We start from the raw sequence: 18,730 nt of genomic DNA, 5'->3' as shown, positions 1-18,730 counted from the left end.
TCTCTATTTTTTTTCCTTTGTGAAAGCTACTGGGGAGATGGCAGAGAGCATCTGCTCTGGGAGGGGAGGCTTCCCCCGGCTCCCTGGCTCGCACCCTCCCGCACAAGACCTCGGATGCATTTGCTGCAGCTCAGATGGTTTTACAGGGCCCTGGGTGAATTTTGCCCTCCCTGATTAGATAACCAAAGGAGCAGTGACTGTACTCTCCGGGGAGAAGATGCTGTCTCTTTCCTGCCAGAAGGACAGCTGGAGGGAGGGTGGGATTTTCAGCATGCAAGCACTTAGCCAGATCAAGGAAATGGGATGCAAAGCATTTTAGGCTAAGAAAGGTTGTTGTGCAGGGAAACATGAGGCTGCTGTTCTGTTAGGGAGATAACGCCTCTCAAAATGCTCCTGCGTGCCAAACTGCAAGCCTTACCTACGGCCGGTCGTTGCCTCTTTAAGGAAAACAAGCATGACAAGTCAGAAAAAAACCCCATCACTGTCTTTGCTGAAAAACTTTGATCATTTAAATATCGTTGATGCCCATTAACCCCGGCAGAGATGGGCTGGGTGATGGGAAGTACTTCACCTTGACACAGGGAAAATATGTTGCTTTCTGTCGCCTTGTCTTTTGCCTTGGCTTTTGTTTCATATATCAAATCAGAGCTTAGCCAAGTGAATCAGCTCAAGAAGCATTTAAGATTTATTTGATTTTGGGGAAGGTAGAGCTTTCCTTATCTTTACCAGCTGTGGGGGAGTAAGTATGGATAAAAACAGGAGGAGCATTTAAAGGAGGGATCTATAATTATCAACCCCTCAGAAGGGGAACTTTCCTTTTAACTTACTATTAAAATGGAAGTGTTTGCCGGTATACGGTTTTGGCTCTGGGGATCTCCTCCGCATCCTTGACAGAGCCCTGCAAATTCCTCTAATCCCTGCCTGGGAGCGTGTCTGTGCTTTAAAAACGACTCCTGCCACCCCAGGGAGGGCTCACCTCAACCCGCGGATCGGTTCCCACGGGAAGCCCCAGCGTTGCCCCCCGGCCTCGCTCGGGGCGGGCGGCGATGGGGAGAGGAGCTCCCTTCCCAGCGCCGGGCTGTGTTTCCTCGGCAGCCCCGAGCCTCACGCAGGGAGGAGATGCCTTCCACAAACGCTTTTTAACCTGAAGAAGGAACGTGTCACTTCTAATGGAGCTGACAGCAGCAGGGAGGGTTTTTAGGTTAGTGGTTGAAGAACACACTTGTAATGAGTGAAGTAATTGAATAAATGCTGACAATTTGATGCGGAAAATGCATAATCAGCTAGCTCTGGAAGGTTGACTTGTTCTTTTTTCTCTCTTTCCTTAGCACTGGGATAAACACGTTTATTCTCTTCCAAGCAGGTGATGTGTTCAGCAGCACAAAACCAGCAGACACACGCACATGCTTCCCTCCCAGGCACACATGTGCTGATTGCCAAATAACTGACCCAGTTATGCTAATATGCTATTTGCATCACTGGAACTTAATAATTACATAGATAATCAATCTCAGCCCTTAACTTTTTCTTGAGTTGTGCTGGTTGAATGCTCACTTCAGTCGTTTCACTGGCTGCAGCCCAGATTACAGCAGTTTATTCCTATACGAGGGAGAAAGGTGGCAGTCCCTTGGGTAGATACAAATGAGGCCACACCAAGTAGCAGTAAGAGCTGATCGTGCAGGAATAACTGGGAGTCTAACTGGCTTTTCAGATCCCAACCACAGCTAATAAATTGTGGATGTAGACAGCAGAGCTGACGTATTCCAGTGCAGTGACTTTCCTTACCCAACCATCATCTCAGCTTTATGCAGATGGAAACTCAGTGAATTTCTTGCCATCCAGCCCCCAGTTTTAGTCTGACAATGGGAACAGCATCATCTGTGTCATGTATGTTGGAAGCAATGAATAGAGAGCTGAGCTCGCTAATCTATTTGCATATTGAAGACATGGAAAAAAACCTGTCTTCTTGCTTACTCCCCTGCCTACTCAAATATCTGTGAAACAAGGAGGACAATATGGGCCCTCTTTGTACTTCAGATCTCAGTGCCCTTGAATAAAGGAGCGATTGCTCAATCCAGCCTTCTGGGATGAGTGTGAGACTCAGAACTAGCTACGGTGACAAAAGCTCTCCATATCTGCAGGCTGGCGGACAAATGGCAGTTCCTGGATTAGGAACGCTCCTCAGGATGGATACTTTGACTTTATGTCATCAGGACACCTTCTCCACTCCACATCCGAATCAGCACTTGCATATCTAGGGCACGGAGGTTTGACCTGCCAACTGTTAAATGAATTACAGCATACTCCCCCCAAACTATTAGCATGGAGCGGCACACATCCACGGGAGAGACAAGCTAAGGACACAGCGGTTCACAAGAACAATGAGCCACAGGAGTTTTTCCTTTTGGATAGAGCTGAAAAAGTTGTTTATTACAGAAAAAGTGAAATAGCAGCACACAGCAGTTCATCCGTATCCTATGGAGGCACTGGGCTATGACTCCATATTCAAGGCTGAGCTGAAGTTTGGGCTTGACTCTCCATTCAGCAGCTCTGGATTATCTTCTTTTTAACTTGAACAGATAGTTTTCCTCTAGGTTATAGCTGTCTTAAGCAGTGGAAGTGAGATCCGGGTCAGGCTTTAAGGCTTGGAATTTACATGCTTTTTCTTGTGCTTCTGGTATTAATTTCATATGCAGTGGAAAAGTAATATCCTGTCTGTCACTAGAGAGGAAGAGATGTGCGTGCGTGTATACGCACAGTCATTGCTAACTGTTGAGCTTTTTCACTCAAATTTCATTTTTGTGAAAATTTCTAAATGAGAATGAAAACGGGCTGCAGAAACGATGAACGTGAAATACCAATAAGGCAAAAGCATGAGATGTTTTCTCTTGTTTTCGTAACTCATGGTCTTTGTGTGTAAGAGTGTATTGCATGGCAACTGCATTCACACTTCTCTTTAATAAAAGATCCTAGCAGATGGACCCACTATTAACGTGTATCCCCCAGATTTGCATATTTCATATTCATGCCAAGATGGCACTAAGCACACATGGGATGAACAAGGCTGATATAAACACAATTGCACCAGATTAATGCAGTGATCAAAGGGTATTGTCCTAGCATCCCCGTTAGGAATCCAGTTTAATATTAGTTATTAATATTGTTAAACTCCTACTGGAGTCAAATTAAGGTCTTCCAAATACAGTCGGACAGGGCTCTTAGGTACTACAAGTTGATGAATATGTTATGAATTCCTGAGAGAGAGGGCTAAGAAACAGCATTTGCATCTGAGCTGTGAAGAATCCAGCGCTGGAAATGTGCAGACCTCAAGGTTTGGTCCAGCGTGCTGTGTAATTAGGACTCACTTGTAATTCAGATCTTATCCATGATCTGCATCTGAGTTTCTCAGAATTCAAGTGCAATCACAGCTAGGCAGAAGACAAGCCTATCTGTAATACCTTATCAAATATTAGGCATTACAAAGCGGTATTCTGGAGCCCAAAATATATTTGATCCCATTGTTCTAGTCCATTAATCAAACATTGCGCTGCACATACTAATAGGATCAAACATTAGGAAATATTTATGAATGAGCATTGTTGTGACTGCAAAAATTAAACACAGCAGGTTTTAAATACACAAGATCTCAAAAAGGAAAACTTGATTATCTCCTATATATCTGGTGCCAAATTCAGAGTGAATTTTAAGTGAATCTTTGGTAGTCTGCGCTTGAGTAATTTACACCTTCTTCCAGCTCCCTTCAGCGTGTAAATTATACCCGCTTCCACCTATATTGAATCTGACCCATTGCACCAAGGATACTAATGAAATGATGTAGCACCAGATAATGCAGTTTCAGAGAGGCAGGGGACTGCGTGCACACAACGCGATGCTACTCGGGGTGTACAAAGCTCAAAGCCGCCTGTGCTATCCCTGTACTGTGTTCTGCATCTGCAGCTCTCAGTGGAAATAAACCATTGCTTACCCCTGTGGGCACTAGCGCAACGGTATTTCCACCGCTTCTGCGTGCTGGGTGGGATCTGGACACGGTAAAGTCCTTCTTGATGCTGGGAGTTTTGTCTCTTGCTTCAATGGGGACGGAATTTTGCTCGCTAGATCCAAAGGCAAGGCGTTGGCATAAGGTACACGGTAGCCCCACAAGCTGTGGTTTTGTCAAGAATAAATCATGTCAAACCAATCTAATTTTCCTGTGACAGGGCAGCAGGTCTCAGAGAGGCGAGAAGCTGGAGACGTGATACATCTTGACTGCAGTAAGGCTTTTGACACCGCTTCATACGGCATTCCCAGGAGCAAGGTGGGGGAATATGGTCGAGGAGAAACACTGTAAGGTACCAAACTGGCTGGGAAAGCATGCTGAAAAGCTATCGGCTCTTTATTGTTGAAGTGGAAGGATGGCTTGAGTACGGCGCTGCAGGGGTCTGTGCAGGGTCTGGTGTTACTCAATATTTTCATTAGTGACTTGGGTAATGGAATATGGAGTAGACTTATTGCATCTGCTGACAGTACCAAGCTGAGAGGGGCTGCAAGTGCTCTCAGGGAACAGGAGAAAGATTCAAAAATCTTAGCAAACTGAAGAAACAGGCTGGAAAGAATAGATTGACATTCGGAAAGGACAAGAGCAAAGCAGAATGTATGAGAACTAGCGAAACGTGTGTCAGGAAATGGCCGCGTAGGCAGCATTTCTAAGGAAAAGGGGTAATATCGTGGGCAAGAAATTAACCCTGAGCCAACTGTGGTACCCTGGTGTGAGAAAAGCAAAGCTGACGCCGCGGTACGTAAGGAGAGTGTGGTACGGTACAGCTCCCATCTGCACTGAGCGCTGGGGAGGAGCAGTTTTGGTCATCAGGCTTCCAGAAAAATATAGAAAATGAAAAGAACAGTGAGAGTTCTAGAAAACAAACCTACCGAGAAGGAAAGGAGGAAAGAACTGCGGTCGATTACTTCAGGCTGACGAAAATACAGTACTAATCTCCCAAAATGTAAAAGATGCTACAAAAGTAATGAACTGTTGCCCACATCCAGCGGGGTAGGACAGAAGTAGCGGGATTAAACTGCAGCAAACGCAATTTGGGTTAGAGTTTGGGGAAAATGTTCCAGCTATAAGAATAGCTGACACCCAGAACAGACCATCTGGGGAGCTTGTGGAATCTCCTTAAAAACCTCCAGCGATGAACAGGTTAGAGAAACTCCTGTCGAGACCGATTTAGGCAGGGTTGATCCTACCCTGGGGGAAGGAGATGGACTAGGTGACCTCTCAAGATCCCTTTTCCTCTTATTCCCTGTGGTTCTACGTGTATTTCGCATGGCGGTGATACTGTGAGAGCGGAGAGCTTGATTCTGCATATCGGGTAAACATTTTACATTTAAATTGGGCAGTCTTGTTTACTTGTCAGTCTGTTGTTGTTTCAGTTTAAATCGTACTAATTTAAGTTGAATACTGAATTATAAATTACAGCGATGGGTGTATGAGGAATACCTGAGGAGACAGATACTGAAACCTATTAATCTATCGATCACGTTGATTGGAGTGTTTAATTTAGAATAGCATATTCCTATTTTTAAATAAGTTTTAAAAGACTCTTTTAAAAACAGCTTTGTTTTATTGCAGCGCAGGAATTCTCCTGCTCTCTGATAGGCGTGTATCCTTAGGCAGGCACACAGAAAAAATTGATGTTGGCATATGCAAAAGACACAGGATGAAACCTTGCGCTACCACAATAAAAGGAAACCATCGTTTTTTTTTTTAAATGAAGTCAGGCAGCGGTCTGGCTGCCAATTAATGAACACATTACTGTTAAGTGATAGCTTTAAAAAAAGTTCCTGAGTTCTCATAACGGTTCTTGCTCCCCTTTCCTCCAAGCATTACACCGACTGCTCGTTTACTGGAAGCGGAGCCCCTCTAGCAGCGGGATACAGCAGCTCAGGGCCTGGCAATGAATAAGGATTCTATACCGTAACTGTAAGGGGGGCATCTACGACAGCAGAATGTAATTCCACAAATTAATTTGTCCAAGACCCAGGGGTTAGCACTAATTTTGCACTAAGTACCAAGAGAGCTTTAATGACCGCAAATAGCAAACACTTCAATTTTTACTTCGTCCCACTCGGAAGCCAAAACTGCCAGGTTTACAGTGCCCTCTAGTATCGCACTGGAGCATTAGCTTTCCTGTGCCACCTACTGAACTGGCACATGGCAGAGGCATTGCTCACTACAGCAGATTTTTCCTTCAGTACTTTCGCAGCGTAACCGTACCCGGTGTGAGAGCAGGAGCCTGGGCTGGCTGAGCTGGGCTCAGAGCACCGCCTGCCTCTGCTGGCAGGCAGGCAAGGCTCCTGACTTTTGTCCTTATGCACCACTGGTTTAGGATAAAAATGCACGTGAAGATAAAAATGCACGCTCTGCTTAGAGGGTTGCAGTGACCAGGCTGCTTGGAAGAATGACATGCAATAGTTTGTGGCAATTTGGCAAAGTGATATTAATAATAATTTGCCTTAAGACGGTACTTTGCAGCTGTTGCTGCATAACCACTAACTAGCAAAATGCACGCTGGTGAAGGAGAGGGAAGGACAAAGGAGAAAAACCTGAGTCATGTGAAACCATCAGACATTACCCGCTCCCACATCCTAGCCAGCTGAGGTCACTTAATGCAAGGACTTCTCCGAGCTGCGACCTTCAGCCTCGCATGGATTTCTCCGTGGAGCAGATGCAGGAAAATTCCTTGGTGGAACAGGACGTGGCACCTGCTGTAAGAGTGGGTGTATTTATCAAGCACCTCTCCAGATTTCCAGCTGCTGAAGTAGCCTTGGGAGGCTGCCGGTCTCAGACTGAGCCGATGTTGTGTGGTGTTATTGCTGCCCCGGACGGCGCGGTGGGAAGGGCACCGTTCCCGTGGAGGCAGAAGGAAATCTTAAACTCCTGCTTGCCTCCAAAACAGAGCGATGCTGTACCTGGGAGTTCTTCCCCAGAAAACCCTTTTCACAGGAGTGGAACTTACACTGATTTGTAAAAAAGCTGCCCAGACCGTTGTTATTCTAAGAAATCTTGCCATTTCCTGGCAGTGAATGAGTTGGTTCAGGTGACGCCCGTGTTACGCAGAGATTTTTCTTATGGGGAGAACTACTTAACTAGTGAACTCTAGCAGGCACAATCAAGCTGTTGGCACACGGAAATTATTAAGTTACGTGAACAAAGCAAATGTAGAAAATGAATTGTTAACATCCATTTTCAGATTTTTCACATCACTTTACAGGGCTGCCGATGAGAAATTGTCATGGACAAAAACTGGCGTAAAGATGGAGCTCTTCTAGTACCCAGCATGTCTGTGTAGGCACTCCACGTGTCAATGGAGTTCTTTCCTTTGAAATACATAATCATAGGAGAAAGCTTCCTGCCAACTTAGGCATCGACTTCTAGTTACTTCAGTTCCTGGGTTATAAGACACTTGAGCCACCCTTTCTTGACTGCACAGCAGAGACCAAAATCTGATTAATAGCAATCACTGTTATTTTTTGAGAAGACAAATAATTCTTCCTGCTTTTAAACCATGTGTGAGGGTGTAACACATATTAAAAAGGAAAATATTATACGGAATAGTAATCAGTGTGTCTAAAGGACAGGTAGAAGTTAGGAAAAGTGTTAGTAAAATAATAGTAAAAGTAGGAAGTGTAAAATGTAAAGAGGAATAAGATGAAATCATTGGTATGTATCTAAGGGCTGAACTGAATCTTATTACTCTTACTGACTTTCAGAAATCAGCCATTTGAGATAGTTTTCTCGCTTTTGTATTGTAGGTCTGCATGGTACGTACAAATGTATTCCATTTCCTAAGGGTCGCTGCTGAGCAGCAGGACAAAGGATGTATGGGGATAACCTGCATCCCAAACAAGTATCGTCCCTTCACACCTCCCCTAAACTCGTGGCACGCTGACAGTTTCTGAAGCACGGGATGGAAACCTTGTTCGATCTAGCCAGATTCTTTTTCATCAAAATATTTTCATGCCCTCTCATGTCCTATGCATTCAATGTAAATGCTGAACTTTCATTATTGCCAATGTGATTTCCGCACATGGAGCCACAAGAGTCTGAAATAAGAGGTCTAGAGCCCTTCTGCTTTAAATTCTACCTCCTGCAACTAGTGTGCTAGAAATGAAGAGCTACCTCATTGTATATGCAATATGTAAGTAGTTTGACAAGGATGCCTCTTTACAGCTTAAGTGTCAGCTCTGAATAGATGGATTGGGGGTCTTGAAAGACATGCTACACATCTCTGCATCATCGTTCGTAAAAACTTTAGTAAGTATCTCAAATTCCTCGCACAGCAATACAAGCAACTGCCTCAGCTTCTCAAGGGCACTATACCTTTGATAATGAATGTACTTAAACAAAAGGGGGAAACAAACCTTTGCTGAATATAATAGAATGCAGCTTTCTACTTTCATATTTCATGGGACATGAAGGTTCATCATTTATTGAAAATAAGATGTGGGCCATCAGTAACATCCTGTCTAGATTTCATTTTCAGAGTAAAAATGCCTTTCCAGTAAAATTACAAGAAACTGCTTTTCTCAGACAAAACCCTTGCGTTCAAGCTGTGTTGCAGTATTCTCTAGACTATTTTCTCCCTTTTGCTGTGCTCTCTGTTATAGCTTGTTTTGCCAGCTGAGAAACTTATTTTGCAAATCCGTTTTCTCCTTTGTATTTAAAAATTATATGCTCCATGTGGGCAAATTTCCATAAACCTTCAGGACTTCAGATTTACTGTTATTCCTCACCGGCCAACAGACAAATTAATTTGATTAGAGCTCAACCCTCAAGAGAGAATTTTGAAGGAAGCAGAGTCCAATCAAGGAATACCTGGGGTCAGCTAACGAGCGCACGCCCCCTCAGTCGTATATTCTCCCTCTTTCATGAGCTGAACTCACTGTACGTGAGCAGCATCTCCAGCTCCAGATGTCACAGGACATCTTCAATGCAGGAGGAGGACCAAGGCGTGTGCTGCCGGAGAGGTCATAGCCTACAGCGACGGGCACTGCCGATGGGCACAGGGAGCTGATGTGAAGGAGGCGACTGAATGGCAAACCCCAGGCAGAAGAACCCAAGGAAGAGGGCTAAAAGTGACACCTGATCGCCATCCCATGGCAACCAACCGATGCCAAACAATAGTAAGGACTGGAGACTTTGAATGAGGCGTAGAAATGGCAAATAGCATTTTCTAGCAATAGCAAAACCAAGAAAACTATCATCTGTTTCCGAGGCAGTTCTCTCACCTGCAGTACTTCTCTGACATCCAAGCTAAATTGTGCAACGGATACATTCCCAGAGGATGAGGATGAGAGCATCAAATCAATGGGCTGCACCCGCATCGCCGTGCAATGTGATATTTGCAGCTCTCACAAATTATCAGGATTGCTGGGTCAGTGGCTTGAGGAGAGATCTCAATGGAAACCTTCTGTGCTGCAAAACATTGTTTGGGTGGCTCCGAAGCTCTGTTTCCTTAGAATCAATATTGGATTAATGCAGTGGTATTAGATTGGAGGCACCATGCTCTGGGAGATGCTAGCTGTAAGATGAGATATGGAACTGAAGTGTACTTGTAATACCTACTTGTAATATTTTAACAATTCAGCAACAACTTGGTAAGGCAGGTTATTAGCCGGACTGCGTGAAGCAATTCTAGCCAGAGTAACTGAGTTCTCTCACTATGAACCTTGCCCCTGCATTTTTATTTCTGTATAATATTCATGACTTGAGTTCTTGCATGGTGTTGCTATGCATTATTAAACTCCCACTATTTTCCACTCCAGAAATGGCTGCATTTAGATTTAGGTGAACTTCTGGTGGAGAGGTTAATCTGCAAAAATGCTATATAAGTGCAAACTATTAATTAATACTTTTGTATTTTTAAGCTGAGAACCCACAGCTGCAGGGATAAAGTTGGTGCATCGGCTCACTAAGTTACTAAATACTCATACTCTCCCTTTGGAAGAGCAATTTGCTCTCCCTCTTTTCCTTTTTCTTCTTTTTTTTTTTCCTCCCAGAAAAAAAGCCATGACCAGATCGTTTATCCTTTTCCTCATTGTGAGTGGTCTCCTAAACACTGAAAGATGGCTTGGGGGGGTTGTTCAGAAGATTAGCATCTCTTCTCAGAGCTGGTCCCCAACTGTGCTCACATTTATGAATCCATACAAAGAACCCTGAAGAGTAATATATAACCCGATGATGCAACAAGCCAGGAGACAAAAAAATAGCCCATTAAGAGGACAAAGCTAATCAATACTAATAGCGAAGACTAAGATTTTAAAAGCCTCTCAATGAAGTCAGGCACAATCTTACCAGTCAGTCAATGAAAAACGAGGTGTGCCTGGGGGGAGGCTGGGGGGCACGGCAGAGAGAGAGGAGACCCTTTTTTAGGAGAGACTCGGATGGCTGAGTTCCCCAGGACGGTACAGCATGTCCGGGCTGCAGCTGGGTGAGGTGGAAGGAACAGCAGCGCTCGAAGGGGCAAAATGCTGACAGCCCGCGGGAGAGGTCAGTTTGGTCTCCTCCTTAGCTCCTCCTGCCTCTCCTTGGCTCTTCCAGGTGCAGTTAGGATCTGAGCAGCAGGATTACAGACCCTGTGTCGATGCATCTGTGCTCAGCCTTCCTCTTCTGTTCCCAGATCTGCTCACTTTTCAAGACAGGAGGTATTGTGGTTTCATTCCCTACCTGGCAATAACTAATTAACCCAGGAAACTGGCAGACTAAAGTGGTTCCTTCTCATTGCTCATCTCCATGAGGAAGGCTGTGGATTCAGTATTTCGCAGTTATGGAAAAGACACGTCAAATGGTCTTCTGTTATTTTGACTATATTTTTTTGGTTTGGCTTCCAAAATTCTTTGCCAACTTTCCTATCCCCTTCTTGCTCTGGACTAGGCTCTTTGGTACATTTCCCATACAAGTTCCCTTTCATGTCATTGAAAGTTCATCTGGTGTTCCCAAAAGGCAAATACCACAGACTTTCCTTCATCAGTCCTGCCAGTCCTTCACTCAAGCCTGCCACAGGGCCCCATCTGTCCTGCATCTCCCACCCCGTCCTCACCTCCAGTTTGGATCGCACAGATTTTTTTCTGTGTAGCATCTCTAAAATGCAGCCTCTGATATCCACCCACACAGATGAAATTCAGGCCTAGACTTAATCCTGTGGTTTGTATTCCTGTGTGTTGATAACGCCAACATCCTTTCTCTTGGCCATGACTGACGCAGCCTTGTCCTCCCGTGCTCTTACAGAAGCTGCTGGTAGAAGTGTTTTCCTACCTTTCTTTGCACCCTTTCTCTGACTTCCCAGTATATCCCCATGAGGGAATTCCTCCGTGAGTGTTTGAGAAACCACCTCATGCTCTTTCAAATCCCTCCTACTCACTCATTTTCTATCCTGCTCCTGCCCACCATGCTGTCTGGTCGCCTTGTATCCTCGCTGCTGTGTACTGCACTCCCGCTCGCTCTCATGCTCCGGCTGGAGCTTAATCCCCACCCAGCACCACCCAGCCCTGCTAGCCTCCCACCCCAGCCCTGCTAGCCAACTGCTGGCCCTGTGACCCACAACATCCTTCCCTCACCCCTTGCAGTCCAGGCAAGCTGGTGGACAGAAGGGAGAGCAGCGTCCTCCTGCAGGGATGGGCTTCCAAACACAGCCGCCACGTCAGCCAGCCCAACTGCAGCCAGAGGCGGTCGTGTAAGCAAGTCCTTAGCTCTCAGAGATAAACTCGGAGAGGACCGAGCATCTCTTCACCCTGCGTTTGTGTGGTGCACGGCAGAGCAGAGCCCAGGTCTAAAGGCATAGGCACTACAGAATTAGTATCAATAAGGTAAAACGGCAACCAAAGCTTCCCACCCTTTGCGTCAGCATCGGTGCCTGGCTGTGAGCTGCCTGCGAAGAAGAGGAAGGTTGCTCAGCTGCTGTAGTTCTGCCAGTCCTTGGCCCCCCTACTGAAACTGCTACAAAGGCAGAAAATCACTTCAGCTAGGACTAAAGGAAGCAGCAGTGCTATGGAGCTGCGCTGGGATCATTAGGGTGGTTAATATTCAGCGGGCATATTGCTAAAAAGACAGTGCATGCGAAGAAAAAAAAGCAACAAAGCCCAACACTGCACATAGGTCTTTCTGCCGGAGATGCTAACAGCGACGATGTTTTTTGTACAACAGGCAGCCAGTATCCATTAAGACCGGAACCACTGCTCTGCCACATCTCACTCAGGTCATCGTGGAGCAGTGGTGAAAACAGTCCTGAGTACCATGGGCCATACGTAAGCCCGTGAATTAGAGATTAAATGCTTTTTACTGCTTTACTGGTCCTCCAAAGATGAAATCTCTACTTTGGCACAAAATATTCTGGCCAAGCTGACATCGTGGCTTTGGTCAGGGGTCCAAAATAAATGGCGCTAAGCAGTACCCAAGCCTGCACGTACACATACAGATATATATTTCGCAAGAAATCTCATTTAATTCCTTAAAAAAAGAATCAGAACTCAAGGAACTCTTTGAAAAGGCCCTCAACTGGAGATAAAGGCTGTCTGTCATCATAAATGCAATGTAGCTGTAAAAGGAATTTTCAATGTATACAGAGACTCTGTGGTCCAAAATGTGTTATCAGGCAGAAAAACCAAATCCCTGTAAAGGGCCACCTCTTGCTATAATGCAGGTCTTTTCTATAATAGAGTCAGCTCTGATATAGGACTATTGCTGCACTGCAAGCTGTAATAAATATTAATGTGTCAAACTGTACACCACCTCTATTTCAGGATGGAGGCAAAAGACAGCCTTACAGAGGATGAGCCGCAGCCCTGCTAGGGAGCTAGTGCATTCCCAGGGCTTTTGGCAAGCAATTTTTCTCTTTGCAGTCATTGCATCCTGCATTTCTCTAAAGAATCACCAAAACCTCCATTCTACTCCATAAGAAAGGGATGAAATCTGCCTGTGCTCGGGGCTACGCCTTGGGGGAGTGATATTTGCACTTCATACTGTGTTCATTGAAAATCTGCCCTCATGCCAGTCCAGCGTTTTGTAATGCAAGCCCTCAAGGTCATTCCCTACCAACTGACAAGTACGTTAGAATATATACCACCTTGCAAAGAGATGCTGATCTTTATATTGCATTTGTTTCTCGTAGTGCAATTACTCTACAAAGAAAACTAAATATGTATATAGTTATGTGTCTGTGTATATATCTTATAAACGAATCCTTTCATTTTCTTGCCTGCATCATGACACTGTATTAAATATCTTACCTAAGCACATGTCTATGAGTAGCATTACTAGCCCAAACGTTGGAATGTATACACGTCTTTAGACATAATATTACTCTAAACATAGGATATAAATGTAAATAAATATTACACTAAATATTTATGTTTACTATCCCATGCAACAATAGTTTATCAAATATTTACTAGCCTACTCACCTGTGCTCTTGTGGGCATAGCTGCATAACTACTCATGCTAGAGAGTGTTTTTGTGGTTGATTAAAATGCATTTGTATGTATATCTGCAATGTTTGGCAGGCCTAGTTAAACAGCCACTTACAGAAGCAAGCAGAGAACGCTACTCCTTTTAAAACGTGAAGCTTGTTGTTACAGATTCTGCAACATCCCTTATACGAAGCTCTTATTAGCATCACGCCAGGTACCAGTGGAGCAGCAGGTTATTTTTAAAGTGTTGGGATGCCACACACAGTGTTACTCTGCAAAAAAATGAAAGGAAAAGCAGCCTCCATTTGTAATGAGCCATTAGTTTCAGCTCACAACACGTTGCTGAAAGAGAACTATTTTCCTTTCACAGAAATGTGTGTTTCTGTCCAGGAATAATCCTGTTAGGTTAGGAGACAGGAGAGAATGGGAAGAGTACCCCAATGTTTTCTTCAGCAGAAAATGGGGTAACACTGAGAGTGGGATGACGATCCCACTCTCCCATATCAGAGGCTGAAGAGGAAAGGGGATTATACGCTTCCACTGCAGGAGGACTCAGGCAGCATTTAGTGTTTATTCCATCCTTGTTAAACTTTCTGCTCTACAGGCAAACGCTGTTGCTGCTGTTCACTCAACGTACATTCCAGCAGAACCAATTTGCTGGCAATTAGTCAGCAATGAAACTCGGTTCTTAGGCAATCTCAGGTGGCAGAAATCACAGTTCTTACTCCCCCTGTTCTCTCTCTAAGCAAAGTTTCATATTCTCATGATGGAAAAGGACTGCATTTGCCAACAGGAGATGGCCAGCCCTACTTTTTGAAAAGTCATTGTATAAGACTCCCAACAGAAATGACTGCTGTGGTTCAAATTTAATGGTAAAAAGGTACTTTAAAACCTTGTTCATGAATCTCATTGCTAGCTAAGTTATTCACAGAAATACAACGGGAATGAGGAAGAAGCACATGTCTTTGCTTTTTATGGTAGATTCTAAGCAAATAACCTTAAAGGCAATAGGTTGATGTGGTTGCAATTTCATTAATTTCAAAGAAATTAGCTTTTCTGGGTCAAATTATAACCTGATGGCAGGTTGTTGCACTGGAGAAAATCTGGCCAACCACTCCACAACAACGTAGTATCAGCCAGCAGGGCTGAGGGAGGTGAACTTTGTAAGGAAGAAGAGACTGCAATGAACATGAAAAAAAGACCTCAAAAGAAAGCCATTAAGTGCTTTTTCATCCTAACTAAGTTCATTGTGAAGGGTGGTTGGGAAAAGGGGTAATATGAGACTTTCCTATTGAAAAAAATATTGATTGTTAGGAATCAATAGCATTAAAAAGCTGTGTCTTAAGCACCAAGCTTTGAAGGATTCCACAAGCTTTTCCGTTCCCTGTCTGTTCTCCTGCCAGAACTTTGATAGCTTTAGCCTGCAAACCAGCAAATGCAGTGATTTGATGGTGGCCAATATATATTAAAAAAATTAAGGTGTCAAGCGTGAATTTTATTACATCTGCAATCAGATCTACTTCCTTCAGTCAGCTCACTTGCAATTAAGTCCAGCTGTTCTCAGTGGAAAGGACTCTTCCAAGGAAATTGCTGTAAAATGTAATGGGAGGATTTTCCTTGGTGCTTTGTTGTAAATATTGTTTTCCTAATAGGCTTGTAAAGGGCTTTGCTTTTTTATTCAATGGGCAAGAGAAGATCTGTAATTTTTCAGGCATTAGAAAATGAATAGGTCAGTGATAGAGCTCATAAAACTTATAAAAATATTCTCATTGTATAGCAACAGAAAGAGCTTTAACACCCTGAAGGAGAGGAATTTTTTGTGGATTTTTTTGGTCTGCATAGCTTTTTGTTTACATACAAAGGGCTATTTTTTAACTGACACATCAGACAGAGTTTGATCAATATGCTTTATTGGGTCTAGAATCAGGTATGACAGCCAGAGAGGGGCACCAGATTGCAGACTTCAGAGTAAGATCCTTCATTTCAATATTGCAGTATAACATCCCACAAGGGCCAAAATATTACACCATGAACTCATGATTCTGCAATGCTTTAGTTTACTATCACAGAATCCTGTTTGGGCTTTAAGCAAATGATGAGCATTAGAAACTTTTTTATCTCCTTGCTACTGTGTCCAAAGAGCATCTCTTTCCTTTTTATTGCTTAGGCAAAGCTTAGATGTGTTTTTCCTGTCTTCCAGCAATCTTTTCAGCAACATTTTCAATCTGTGTGCTTCTGTCACTCTGGGAGAACAGTGCCTAAAATAAAACAGTGAGATTTGTAATTATTGACATTATTTTAAGATGTAATGCTAAAGCATTAAATATAACAAAATGAAACTATTTTGAGGGGGAATGTTGAGACATGAATGATAGCAAATACTGTTATTGTGGATTTATTTTCACCCAAGCAAAAGTCAGACTCCTCTAATGGTGAAATATGACCTGGCTCTTGCAGAGAGAGTAATTTGCTAATTTGTTTAACATTGTTATCTGTGCAGGAAAGCCTTGCAAGAAGAAGAGTTCAGAATGGATCAAAAGTGCAGATTATTTTGGGGGACAGAATTAAGCCACTTTTTATTCTTTAAGACAGTGATCATACTCCTTTTTTGGCAGCTGTGAATACTGGGGAGAAAACAACTCGTCCTGGTCGAAAGCTGCGTTATCATTGCTATATTGGTTTGCAATGCAAGAAGTGAAACTAATTTCCTTTCAACAAAAACCTTCTGCTGAGGCAGTGGAAGCCTTTCTACTAGTACAGTTTATTTGAAGAGTGGGAATGAGCTATACAGTAGGAGAAATATCCTTTTGCTAGTATACTCATATAGCTACCTTGGCAAATCCTCATGGTTTAGAATCCCATCTCCCATGTCTGCAAATAGCAAGAGTTAGCTGGCACAGTTTGGAACAGTTCTCCAAAATAGTGTAGCAGAGAAAGTTATAGAGGAAATATCTGCTGAACATGTATGTTCCTGTGTACGGGCTTCAGAACAGATTGATAAACCGGTTAAGAGATGATTAATCAAAAGGGTTTGGATCAGGAAATGACAAGGGAGTCAGAGCCAGCTGCAGAGGAGTGTAAAAAGATTAGGTCTCTGTAGGAGAAGAACGTCTTTTGTAGAAGTGATTAGAAAATGAACCTCAGCGCATGATTAACGAGGAAGGAGAGAAGGGCTAGAACATTGTAAAGTTCATACTTGGGGTGAACCTATATATATGTGGTTTATTTGTATAGCTTGCTTGGTTTTGGTTAAATCACTGCCTCTAGAATAAAGTATGTGATTTTCATCTCGAGGTAGTTCCTGCAGTTACAATGTTTGGGGCTTTTTGCTGGTGTATGAATTAATCTCCTGGGTCTCCCCAGCAGAAGTGGAAGGAAAAAGCAGGGGGCACAAGGAACAGAATAGGTCTCCTTGTCCAGGCAATGGCCAGCGCTTGCCTTTCCCCTTTCTAATCCGTATGGGCAATATCCAAAAAGGGAGCGACCCAAAGTCACAGTGGGGACTGTGGATAAATGGCATCACTTGGATGAGAAAGCTGCAAATAGCACTGAGGCGCCATGGACTGTTCATTCATTGAAGTTCTTTGTATGCCTCTTTTCCAGCTTATATGTAAAACTTACACCTGATATACAGAAACTTTAAAGGTGCCTGGGTCACATTTCAGCTAGTACCTGGTAAGAGAAACAAGCATAAATGCACCTTTTAGCTCCATAACAGAGCAAGTGCTGTAGGAAGCTGAAGATCTGGTCCTGACTGCTCCCCACATTAAGTGCATTTATGGTTTGTGAGCTGTGATCCATCAGGGAGGTGCATGACAGCTTCTAGAGAAAGCTTTCTTGGTCTCTTAAGGATTCCCGCAAGCATTATTTAGCCATCAAATTCACAGCCTCTGTATCAGCACTTACCGATGTATTTGGCTGAAGTGAAGAAGAGCATATATAGAAGTCTGGCTCTGTTTAAAATAGTCGATGTGTTTGAGACAGGAGTCTGGGATCCACTATTGTACTGTTTGAGAACAAGCAGGTTCTACCTTGCATCGAAATGTTTTGGGGTTTTTTCTCCTTCAACTTCACACTAAACTCAGAAGATGACCGGAATTAATCTCTGTGTCTTAAGTATAAAAATTGTTCATGGAGCTTTGGAGGCTGGAGCTTTGGAGGCAGGATAATACATTCCATTCTCTGTGGGCTTCAAAAAGCAGAAGGAATCTTTCCATGATGTGATGGGAATCCTCACGAGAGTACAAGAGAGCATCTTCACCACAGGAGTTTATGGGAGGTTTGCTTTAGGGACCTGACTGGCAGCCCCTACTTTTCACAAAACATCTGTCCCTCCGACACCTGAAGTTTTCATTTGCATCTAGTGTCTTGAACCCAGTTCCCTGTGACGCCTGGTAGACTGAGCTACACAGGGGAACTACGTTTGTAAGCTGTTCCTTTTGTCCGGCAGGAAATGCCTTGGGTCCATAAACAAATTGTCTTCTAGCAGCTTATCTCACCACTTAAAGGGAAATAATTAAACCGTTTTAGAATGAAAACAAGATTGCTTGGCACCACTTTTGTCCGCTCCTTTTGCATTTCTTGCTGCAGTTCAGAAGAGATACAGCCAGGTACCTGCAAACGGCTTCGCCCCACACACGATCAATAGGAGAAAAGATAAATCTGCTGCAATTGACTACAGGCTGTACTGTCACTAAGTGACGATGAAAAATGATCACTACTTGAATACACTGCATTTTTATGTTTAAATCTTTCAATAGAAGCAGTGTCAATAACAGAGCACTAAATAATCTCTAGATAGAAGGAAAATCTTTCTTTCTTTCTTTTTTTTTAAGAGGGAAGATGGATGTCACTTTTTTTGGAGACCTTAAATACTGAATTATGGAATTAGACCTGCAAATTCCAGGAAGTGATTGTCTGTTTAGACAATCTGTCTCATTTTAGGAAAGACTGGCTGGATTCTGCTTGAAAACATAGCTCAATTCCACAGAATGAATGCACCAGGGTAACTCTAAGTGGAATATGCAGAAATAAAATAAATAAGGATTTTTTTTCTCATGTTCCTTTGGGGATAATATATCTCTCTGAATTGGATACAGCTGCCAGAGATGGCCTTTCTTTACTTTAAAATATCTCTGACCTTTTCCTCAGCTAACTGGACGCAGTTTACCATATTGGCCCAAGTATAAAGCAAAATCTTTTTCACATAGTAGCCTTTGGGAAAAAATCCCATCTGTTCTGTATCTGCTGACCATGCCACACACGG

Source organism: Mycteria americana, chromosome 17, assembly GCF_035582795.1.
Source record: "Mycteria americana isolate JAX WOST 10 ecotype Jacksonville Zoo and Gardens chromosome 17, USCA_MyAme_1.0, whole genome shotgun sequence".
NCBI classification, from domain to species: domain Eukaryota; kingdom Metazoa; phylum Chordata; class Aves; order Ciconiiformes; family Ciconiidae; genus Mycteria; species Mycteria americana.
This window is presented reverse-complemented; position numbering follows the sequence as displayed.